Source organism: Myxine glutinosa, chromosome 6 (genome assembly GCF_964187855.1).
Source record: "Myxine glutinosa chromosome 6, kmMyxGlut1.1, whole genome shotgun sequence".
In the NCBI taxonomy this organism is placed as follows: Eukaryota; Metazoa; Chordata; class Myxini; order Myxiniformes; family Myxinidae; genus Myxine; species Myxine glutinosa.
In genome coordinates this window covers 152026730-152036786 of record NC_136266.1, presented here as the reverse complement: position 1 = coordinate 152036786, position 10057 = coordinate 152026730, and the positions used below count along the sequence as shown (strand labels likewise).

Here is a 10057-nt window from a genome sequence, read left to right as displayed (position 1 = left end):
ACTGACAGACTGACAGACTGACAGACTAACAGACGGAGGGACGGAGTGCAAACCTATAGTCCCCGCCGGTGTACACCAGTAGGGGACTAATAACATGTATAACTTTTCTGTGATTAACATGAGCATTGTATCCTTGGCAGGTCATCAGTGAAATGGAGAGCTTCTTGAAATGGCTCCAATCACAAGGCCTGAGAGCAGAAACAGCCCAAGCCGTGATCGATAAGCTTGGAATTGAGGATCAGAAGGTTATTCGAGCTTGTACTGAGTCGGATTCATTGCGGGAGGAGCTCCTCGCTCTCTCCAAAGAGAAATTTCAATTTACAATGTATGCTGACTTCTGTAAATTTATGAATTCTTTTCTCAAGCCGCAAGATATCCAGATTGCAGGGTCTTCTCTGTTGGGAAGTATTTTCGTCTACTTGGATAATGTTATTCGGGAACTTTCCAGTTTCTGCCAAAACTTTATTAGATTCCAAAATGTAAAGTTGGAAAATTTTCCTGGTGTCTCTGGAATCGGGTTCAGTGATGTCTGCAGCCTCCGCTCTCAGGATGATGGATTAAGACCCACGTCTGGTATGTGACTTTTTTTACATGTCAACAAATATCTTGATCTTCTACCATTACTTTTTTTTTAAATTCTTTCAACTTTTATAATCTCTTTTGATGCAGTTTTGTATTGTCTAATATGAATGGATTTTTGATGTATGGTACAAAGTCAATTTTTAGCTCACCTGGAACATGTTTCCGGGGAGCTTATGAGATGGCGCATCTTCATTCCGTCCATAAACACTTGCAACTTCTCCAAAACTGCTGATGAGATTGTGACCAAACTTGGTTAAAATTATATTTTGTGTGATGGAACTTAAGTTTGTTCACGGCATTTAAAAAATCGAGGTCTCGAAGGTCTACCGGGGGTTAAAGTAGGTCCAGGTTTGATCCAACCTATCCCCCCAAAGTGGAACTACCAGGGGGGTCAAAGGTCAGGGGAAGTGGGGGATCAAATTGGCTTCAGGTTTGATCCCCCAAAATAAATATCTTCTGAAATTGCTTGCCTTATGAGAGAACAAGGTGATGGACCAAAAAATGTTGTTGTGGATGTTCAAAAATATACTTCAAAATCAACTATTAGACTTAAAAATAATTATAAAGTCGATTTCATTTTTGATAATTAATTTGGAGAGTTATTGGGTTTCTCCTCAAAAAGATTGCAATTAACGGGACGTTTTACAGTGATAATGTTATTCAAATATCATCAGGTATAAATTCGGTGTTGATTCACTGTGATTTGATTGATGGTGCAACAAATAAATACGATGGTTATTGTGAGGAAATATGATTTGGGAAAATATAAAATAATTACGAAAGATGGGGATGGGATGTTCCTTTCACCGTACCATAAGGGTGGAGGTATGTTCTTTGTAGAGGATACTATAAACCTAAGAGACAGCCGGGTGCAGGATATCAATTCAGAATTAAAGGAGATGGGATAATTGATACTCTAATGGGTATTGGTTCAACTATTCTTAAACATGAAGACCGAATTGGTTCAACCGCTTCTGCCGTGGGAAATGTAGCAGGTGCTATAAAGGACATAAAAGACGCTCAAAAGTCGAAGACCAAGCGTCATAAAAGACGCTTGGTCTTCGACCTCTGCACGGCAGCAAAGTTATAGTATTTTTTCCATTCGTGTCTTCGTCAATTTCTACTCGTTTTTTATTGTGCATGTGTTGCAGTGTGTTTTCTAGTTGGTGTTGATGTGCAATTCTTGCAAACTTTTGTACAATTTAATCGTTTTCTGTCCTACCGCGTGCGCGGCCTGGTTTCTCTCGGCTTCCCTACCCCCATAGGTGTTCTGTGAATTTAAGTTCTTTCCTTCGCTGTATTGCTTATTTCTTAGATTTTCTCTTCTTCCCCTAACTTCCCCGAACATCGAACACTTGTCTGACGTTTTAAATACCGTCTGGCAAATACCGTAATTAATCGTGTTCTGCTCCTCGTGTGCAGCCTTGTACCCCCGTCGTTGTTTGCTAACTTAAGTCCCCTACTTCGTGTTTTGCTTGGCTCTTAGATTTTTCCCTTCTACCCCAAACATAATACTCTTTGTCTGACGTTTTCAATCCCCACCCCCCCCCCCCCCCAAAAAACCAAAAAAAAGAAAAATAACCAAAAACATTTATTTTTCCTTTCTCCACGTGTGCTGTTGTCTCATCCTGTACTTCTGTCCAGGTGTGCGGTTCGCCCCGCCCCCATTATCTCCTTGCCATCCACCTTTTGCTCTGTTCACGTGACTCGTGGTGGTCCCTCTCGGCCCTTCCACCGTCAGAATTTTGTGCATTTAAGATTGTTCACGGTTCTGTTTAAATATTATGTAAATATGTTTAAACTTTCCCCTTCAGTGTTTTATTCAGTGGTATATTACAACACGCTGTTTTTCTTCATATTTAAAAGGCTTCTTTCAATTTCCTCTCCAACTCATTCCACTTCAAAAAAAATAAATTCAATCCGTCATAACTCTAAATCACTGCAAGCTCCAAATTCATATTTTTTCCATCCTTCCTCCATCGTTCTTAATCGGATCAATGTTGACATTTCACTCAGGCCAACTGGCACGGTCTTCAAGCAGCCATCAATCATCTGGACTGGTCTCCCATCTCTACCGCCTCTGACATCAACTCATCCTGGGAATTCTTTCAAAGTAAATTGCTCTCTCACATGCACAGATTTATACCATCTCGTCTTCAGTTGTCATACCCTTCCTCCCGTCCATGGTACACGGAATCTTGTGGTGAGGCTGTTGCCCTGAAAAAACTTGCTTTCGTCTCCTGGAAAGCAAATCCAACGGAAGGAAATCTCATTTCTTTTCACAAAGCCCGAAACAAGTGTGTGTCCACCCTCAGGAGAGCCAGGAAACAATATCTCACCATTCTCAAGACCGAACTCTCTTATCTGTCTCCCTCTTCCAAATCCTGGTGGCATCTGGTCAAATCTGTTTCTGGTGTTTGTTCCCCCTCCATCCCCTCCCTCACCTCAAACGGCTTAACGGCTGACTCCGCACGTGAAAAAGCTGAATGCCTCAACTCTGTGTTTGCCTCTAAATCTTGTGTCCCAAACCCATCCCTCTCTGTACCCACCGTACCCAGTCGTACCCAGCTGCTCCTGGACTCTGTGTCCTTTCCTCGTGACAAGGTGGAAAAGTTTCTGTCAACCCTAGACTCTGATTCTGCAACTGGTCCTGACGGCATCAGCCCACGGGTCCTAAAATCATGTTCTTCTGCTCTTTCACTCCCTCTTTCTGTTTTCTTCACCCTCTCTTTTGCTCAAGGTCATCTGCCATCTGCTTGGAAATCAGCCAACATCACCGCTTTGCACAAAAAAGGTGCAAAAACAGATCCCAGCAACTACAGACCAATCAGCCTTCTCCCAATTATCAGCAAAGTCATGGAATCCATCATTGCTTCAGATATTAAATCTTTCCTCTTCTCCAATGGCTTGATCTCTGATCATCAATTCGGTTTCAGACCTGGTCACTCTACTCTGGACATGCTGCTTCTGCTTTCTCAACAATGGATGGAGGTCCTCAACGCCAAACAGGATATTAGAGCTGTCTCCCTTGACATTTCACGTGCCTTCGATACGGTCTGGCACCCTGCTCTGCTCACCAAACTCTCCTCCTTTGGTATCCATGGAAATCTCCACGCATGGCTGGCGGACTTCCTCTCTGGTCATAGTCAACGTGTGGCCCTGAATGGGTTTCTCTCATCTCCTCTTCCTGTTCAGGCTGGAGTTCCCCAAGGCAGTGTTCTGGGCTCTGTGCTTTTTCTGGTCTTCATCAATGATCTCTCTGACTCTCTTGAAAATCCTCTCTATCTCTTTGCTGACGACTCTACTCTCTGTCGCTCCATTCCTCATCCCCCAGATCGGCAGTCTGCAGCCTCCTCACTCTCTGCAGACCTGGACAAAATCACAGACTGGTCAAACAAGTGGAACATGTCTTTCAATCCTGACAAATCTCACACCCTTACAATGTCTCTCCGAAAGGACCGACTGGACAACCCTCCCATCTACTTTCTCAACAATCCTCTCCAAGAAGTTCTGTCGCTCAAGCTTTTGGGTCTCACTATCGGCCATGATCTTTCTTGGGAAAACCACATTTCCAAGCTGGCCTCCAAAGCCAGTCGCCGACTGGGCATCCTCCGTCGTGCGAAGTCCTTCCTTGGCACACCTGAGCTCCTCACCACATACAAGGCTTTCATCCGCAGCTCAATGGAATACTGTTCCCCCCTCTGGGCTGGTGCTCCTGCCTCACACCTTGCTCGGCTTCACGCTGTTGAGGCCAAAGCGTTCAGAATCATTGGAATCTCCTGTGATGAAACTAACTCCAAGGGCCTTTCACTCACTCACCGCAGGCAGGTTGGTGGTCTTTCCGTCTTCTACCGACTCCTCTCTGGCCTTGCCCCCCCAGCCCTCTCTGGGCTCTGTCCCCCAAATATTCCTACAGGTCGCACAAGATCTGCCTGCAACCCTCTTATGGTTAAACTGCCAAAATCAAGACTTTCTGCTCACCTTCACTCCTTCATTCCTCTTTTCTCCCACCTCTGGAACAAACTCCCTCACTCTCTTCAATCCCACTCCACCCTCTAGCTCTTTAAAACAGCTGTTCACCACCATCTCTTATCCTCCCCCATCCAAAACCTTGATCTTTTCTACCCCCGCTAATTTCGGTCCCCTTGTGTTTTATACCTCTCCCCCCACCCCCTCCCCCTCCCACGCCTCCTGCCCCCAAGCCCTCTCCCTCCCACACTTCTCCCTGCTCTCAAATGTGGTTGTGTGCTTCCCCTTCTCTCCCCATCTTGTCTTCCGCTCCCTCTTTTTGTATATTTTGTTTGTCTGGTTGATTTGTTTGTGAAATAAATGTTAGCTCTTTCACGAGCCTCGATTCAGTATACAAAAAAAAACCAAAAAAAAAAACCATATTTCAACATACAGCTATTTGATCTTCATTTCAACAATAATGAAAGATAAAGGTGATATAATATAACAAATATCATGAAACATCTACATTTTGTAGTCCATTGTATAATTTAAATAAACATGAATGCAAATTTCGCATGTGGAAAAAGTAAGTGTACACCCTTGGCTCCAATATGTGGTGTTGCCCCCCTTTGCCAGAAACAACCTCAAGTAGGCGTTTCTTAGAGCTGTCTACCAGTCTCTGACATTGACTAGGAGAAATTTTTGCCCACTCCTCCATGCAGAATTCTTTCAGCTGTGCGATCCACCATCTCTTCTCTTCCTCCATCCAAAACTTGATCTTTTCTACCCTCGTGAATACATTCCAAATCCACCTTTTTCAAATTCCGTTTTTCTCTCCTGATTGTCCAAGTAGTGTCCATTTGTTTAGCACCATTTCTCCTCCCACCCCCCCCCCCACCCCCCCGCCCTCTGGTCCTCTTCCTTCTGCAGATCTACAACAGTCCCTGTTCTCTACTGTTGTTGTGCTTCCCTCCCTCGCCCCCTCTTGTCTCCCACTCCCTCTATTTTATGTTTTATGTGTTTTCTGTTTATGTCTTTGTGCTTTATGTGTTGCTCTTACACAAGCCTCGACTTTGTAGACAAGAAAATAAAATGTCGACTTGTGTGCAGGTGAAGGTGATCTGGAAGAGGGAACTAATTTCAAAATGTATATTCCTCAAAACCTTTAGAACTCACCTATTCCGATAAAACAGTAAAACGATGCATCAACATGAGAATCCAGCAGTATTTCCCTGCCTAACGCTCACCAACTAATGCCCACCAACTAATGTCGGCAGATGAGATGCCAGTTTAATGAACATCCAAGGGATGGCACACACATTGATGAATTACCCTCTCTTCAATTCCACTACCCGAAACCCCAAAACCTATTACCTCCCTCCCCCAATCCCCAAATCACCTTCCCATTTTCCCACTCCGACAAATGCATAATTCATATTTTAAAATTTTCTCTGAGTGTCCCAAACTAATCAAGATGGTAATTAGCTCTGCCAGGCGGGCTGAGATTCAGAGGCGAGGTTAAGCTTGGTAGTTTGAATGTGGGATCGATGGCAGGGGGAAGGGGTTGAGGGGGGAGTGGGTGGAGGAGGGCGAGGGGTTGAGGTGGTGGAGATGATGCAGAGAAGGAGGTTGCAAGAGTTGTGTGTGCAGGAGACCAGATGGAAAGGGGACAGGGCCAGGAAGTTTGCAGAAGGGGGTACAGCTGTTGCATGTGGGTGTCGATGAAATGAGTAATGGTGTAGGAATAATAGTTTCAGAAGAGATCAGCAAGCAGGTGGTCAGAGTGGAAACATGGGGGGGATGGTGAGTTATGGCATGGGTGGTGTTTTAGAGGGAAATGGTGTGTGTTATATCTGTATATAGGCCACCAACGGGAAAGTCGAGGACGTAGAAGCAGAAATTCAGGCACGCACTGGAGAGGATGACAGGAATGGTTAGGATGGAGGTAATGCTGTGCATTGTGGGGGAGTTTAACGCTCATGTCGGTGTAGCGGAGCCGTGTGAAGAGGAATGTGTTGGTAAATTTGGTTGGGGGAAAGGAATAGAGAGGATCAAGAGCTGGTGGCATTGATGGCAAGGAATGGGATGGCCATAGCTGGTTAATTCTTTCAAAAGCGGTAACCAATAGGAGTGGACAGAACAGAACTGGATTTGGTGGTGGTAATGAAGTGACAGTTGTGGAGGGTTAAGGATTGCGAGGTCATGGTAGGAGGGCATGTTACCTCCCAGCACAAGCCTGTGATGTTTGTGGTGAGGATGAAGAAAAGGTTTTGAGGTTAAGAGCAGGGGTCAGAAGGTTATTATGTGGGGGTGGTGTCAGGGAATCGTCACCTAAGTGTACAAGGAGAGGTTGAGGGCCAGGTATGAGCAACTTGGCAAAGAAGCGGAAGGAATGGAAGAAGTATGGAGAGGCATTCAAGGGAATTGCAGAAGATTAAGGAGGGAAGCGGAGGCTCGTGACAAAGACTGTTGCATGATTGAAGGTGTGTGTAGGATATTTCAAAGAGCTGTTTAATCGGGAAGGAAGCAACAGCGAGCTGTAGCTGCAGAGTTATGTTGAGGGAAAAGTCGAGATCACGGAAAAGGAAGTGCGGACGGCATTGAACAGGATGAAAAATGGAAGGGCGCCAGGTGTTGAGGTATTACACAAATGATACTTGCATCAGGAGATGTTGGAGTCAGGTGGACAAAGAGGTTCTTAAATGTATGTATGAGAGGTGGGTCAATTCCGGAGGTGTGAAGGACAGGGTTAATTGGGCCGATTTGAAAGGGGATGGGGGATGTTCAAGATCTGAGGAAGTACAGGGGAATTACACTTCTTCGTCATGTCATGAAGGTGCTGGAGATGGTTCTGGATGAGAGGATAAGGCAGAGTGTGGAGAAGCCTCTGTGGGATGGCTCATTTGTAAAGCAGTGTGTAAACTTTTATGGGGTGGCCCATGTGTGTGAATGGAGTGAGAATGATTGTGTAGTTGATTGTGTGAATAATTGGTGAGAGATGGCCGGTGTGTGTAAGTTGTGGGTGCTGGTCTGCGAGGCAGCTTGCAAGCAGGCATGGTTTGGGGAAGTACAATGGTGTGAGTGTGGGCATGGTGAATGTTACGGGGAGGGGCGTATGTATGTGTGTGACTTCTGCAGAGGTTCCACAGCAGAAGCAGTGAATATGGAGAACACGTCGGGCTTCCCTTTAGGACCGTGGTTTCCAACCTGCCACGGATACCCCAATTGGTAGGTAAAATGCAATTTCAGCCTCCCCACTGAGTTTTTAATTCACTTTTATGGTGCATGCACCACGTCCCTAGTTTTAATTACCTGAGTTGTTGTCGAATTGAGTTTCTTTTTGTGAGATTATTACAAACTGCGTTAAATACAGACACAACAGAGGTTTTTAGTTTTCACATATTCTTGACTTGGAACCTTTTCATACTGTTTTCTTGTGTGACAGTTCTATTTTATGCTGTCCATAGTGTTGCTACTGATAATATTAAAATCTCATATCAAACATGCATCATTTGAGCGACGTTGCTTTGTTTGCTTCTTCCAAAAACGATGTAGTTGGGAGCCAGTGAGGAACAGAAAAAAAACGATGGAACTAAATGTTCATGTTGGCTCCTTGGAATTCCTCATTTTCTGTGTAATAATTTACCAATTCTCATACAAACAAAATAGCCAATTAAAGGAAAAAACACCTCTCAGAATGCACCACAGAGCATCTAGAAATCAAAAATTTTCTGTGGGTCATGCACCCAGACCCCCCGAGCCTGCTTGGATGCGCTCCACCGCTCGACCCTCACGAAAGGGAGGGGGGTGCTGGGAATGTGCTCTGGGAGCCAAGGAGGCCATAACACAAAAAAGGTTGGGAACCCCTGCTTTAGGAAATCCGCTGAATGCCAGTGCGAAAATTTAAATTAATTGACAGGCTATGGATGCACCGCCGAACTTCTCCACAGAGAGGGGCTGACTGAGGATAGAATATTGAGTATGGAAGCGGCTTAAAAGCTGCAATGCCAGAGCAATCGCTGCTGTTTGAACGCGCTGGGCACCCAAGGAGAAGCTTCTTGCCTGTTCATGCCATGGAGGGATCGCCTGCCGAGATCAATTGTGTTGCTATGTTTGGCGGTCTCAATCAGTCACTAGTCGCTTAACATCTTTTCGGGCCGGGGACCGATCCACGGCACGGCGGCCTGCAGGTTCTTAAATGCAAAAGGTCAGGGAGAGTCCGAGAAGTCCCACACGTGATGCACCCCAAACCCCGTGTCTGCAACAATATTTTCACTCTGTCTGCCGGTTTGGCAGTCAAACAAAATTGCAAAATCATTCTAAACAGGAAACTTAATGTTTAGAATGACATCATAAAGGACACAAACAACAGGCACAAATAACTAATGTGACGTGTTAGATAGAGTGAGGTAATAGACACTACACTACAACGCCAGTAAATTCCAGAATTTTGTTTTTTTGAAAGAATTTTACAATCTTTATTTTATTTCAATTGAATTAAATACTTGAACACTTTTTAACATAAATCGTCTTCTTGTTAATTCCAATAACCTCCAGTATAGCAGCACTTGGACATGTCAAATAGGGTGGTGTATAAGGGTGATGTAGAAGACTGCTTCAATCGGACTTAACATCCGGAACTTTTATTTAACAATCTTTAACTTCATTGTTATATTTGAATTGAAGTATACATTGTGTGGCGTAACATGTTCTATGAACTCTCCAGATGGTTCTCAATCTCATTTCCCTGCAAAAGACTGACGCTGATTTGTACACAGGTGATGTCTCTCCTGTAAATGTGGAAGGCAAACAACACGACAACGATTCATCTGTCACAGAAGATTCAAAATGTGCTTCTGCAAAGGAAGGTTCAGATGATATTCACATGACAAACGGAAGTGTTTCCTGTTTTGCATCTGGTGAGTGGAAACGTAAAAAAATTAACATACAATCTTTTTTGTTGAGAAAATATAACATTTTCAGAAAAGTGTCAAATATTTAGCATTTTGATTTTGACAAAAAAAGAAAATATTGTGTTCTTTGTTTCTGTAGGACAATCAAGAAATAATATGGGACAAATAAGGTCCAGTCGCAGCTTGACAGTGAGGAAGAAGCCTTTTTTGAAGAAACAATCACGAGATCAAGACTCACTTCCCATACAATACAAGTTCTTGTCTGGGCCTCGCAACACCAAGATTAATATGAAATTAAACAAACACAAAAAGGTTCAAGAAAAGCAAATACGTTATAAGTGTAATGTGTGCAGAATGGATTTTGCTTCAACGAGTAACATCAGAATACACATGAGGATCCACACTGGAAAACGTCCTCACAAATGCTCGATATGTGAGAAAGGTTTCTCTCAAAACAGCGATTTGAAAAAACATGTGAGGATCCATACAGGAGAGCGTCCTTACACCTGCTCGATATGTGATAAACGTTTCTCTCAAAAAGGCCATTTGAAAAAACATATGATGGTCCATACAGGAGAGCGTCCTCACAAATGCTCTGTCTGTGATAAAGG

At 44.0% G+C, this 10057-nt stretch overlaps 1 long non-coding RNA gene across 1 annotated transcript; it reads left to right on the top strand.

Annotated features, from left to right (window-relative positions):
* Positions 1-517: 517 nt before the first annotated feature.
* LOC137429105 (uncharacterized) lies at positions 518-9640 on the top strand. The gene is made up of 3 exons (XR_013623734.1): positions 518-573; positions 9312-9452; positions 9586-9640. It is a non-coding gene; the product is annotated as an uncharacterized LOC137429105 (long non-coding RNA).
* The last annotated feature ends 417 nt before the right edge of the window (positions 9641-10057 follow it).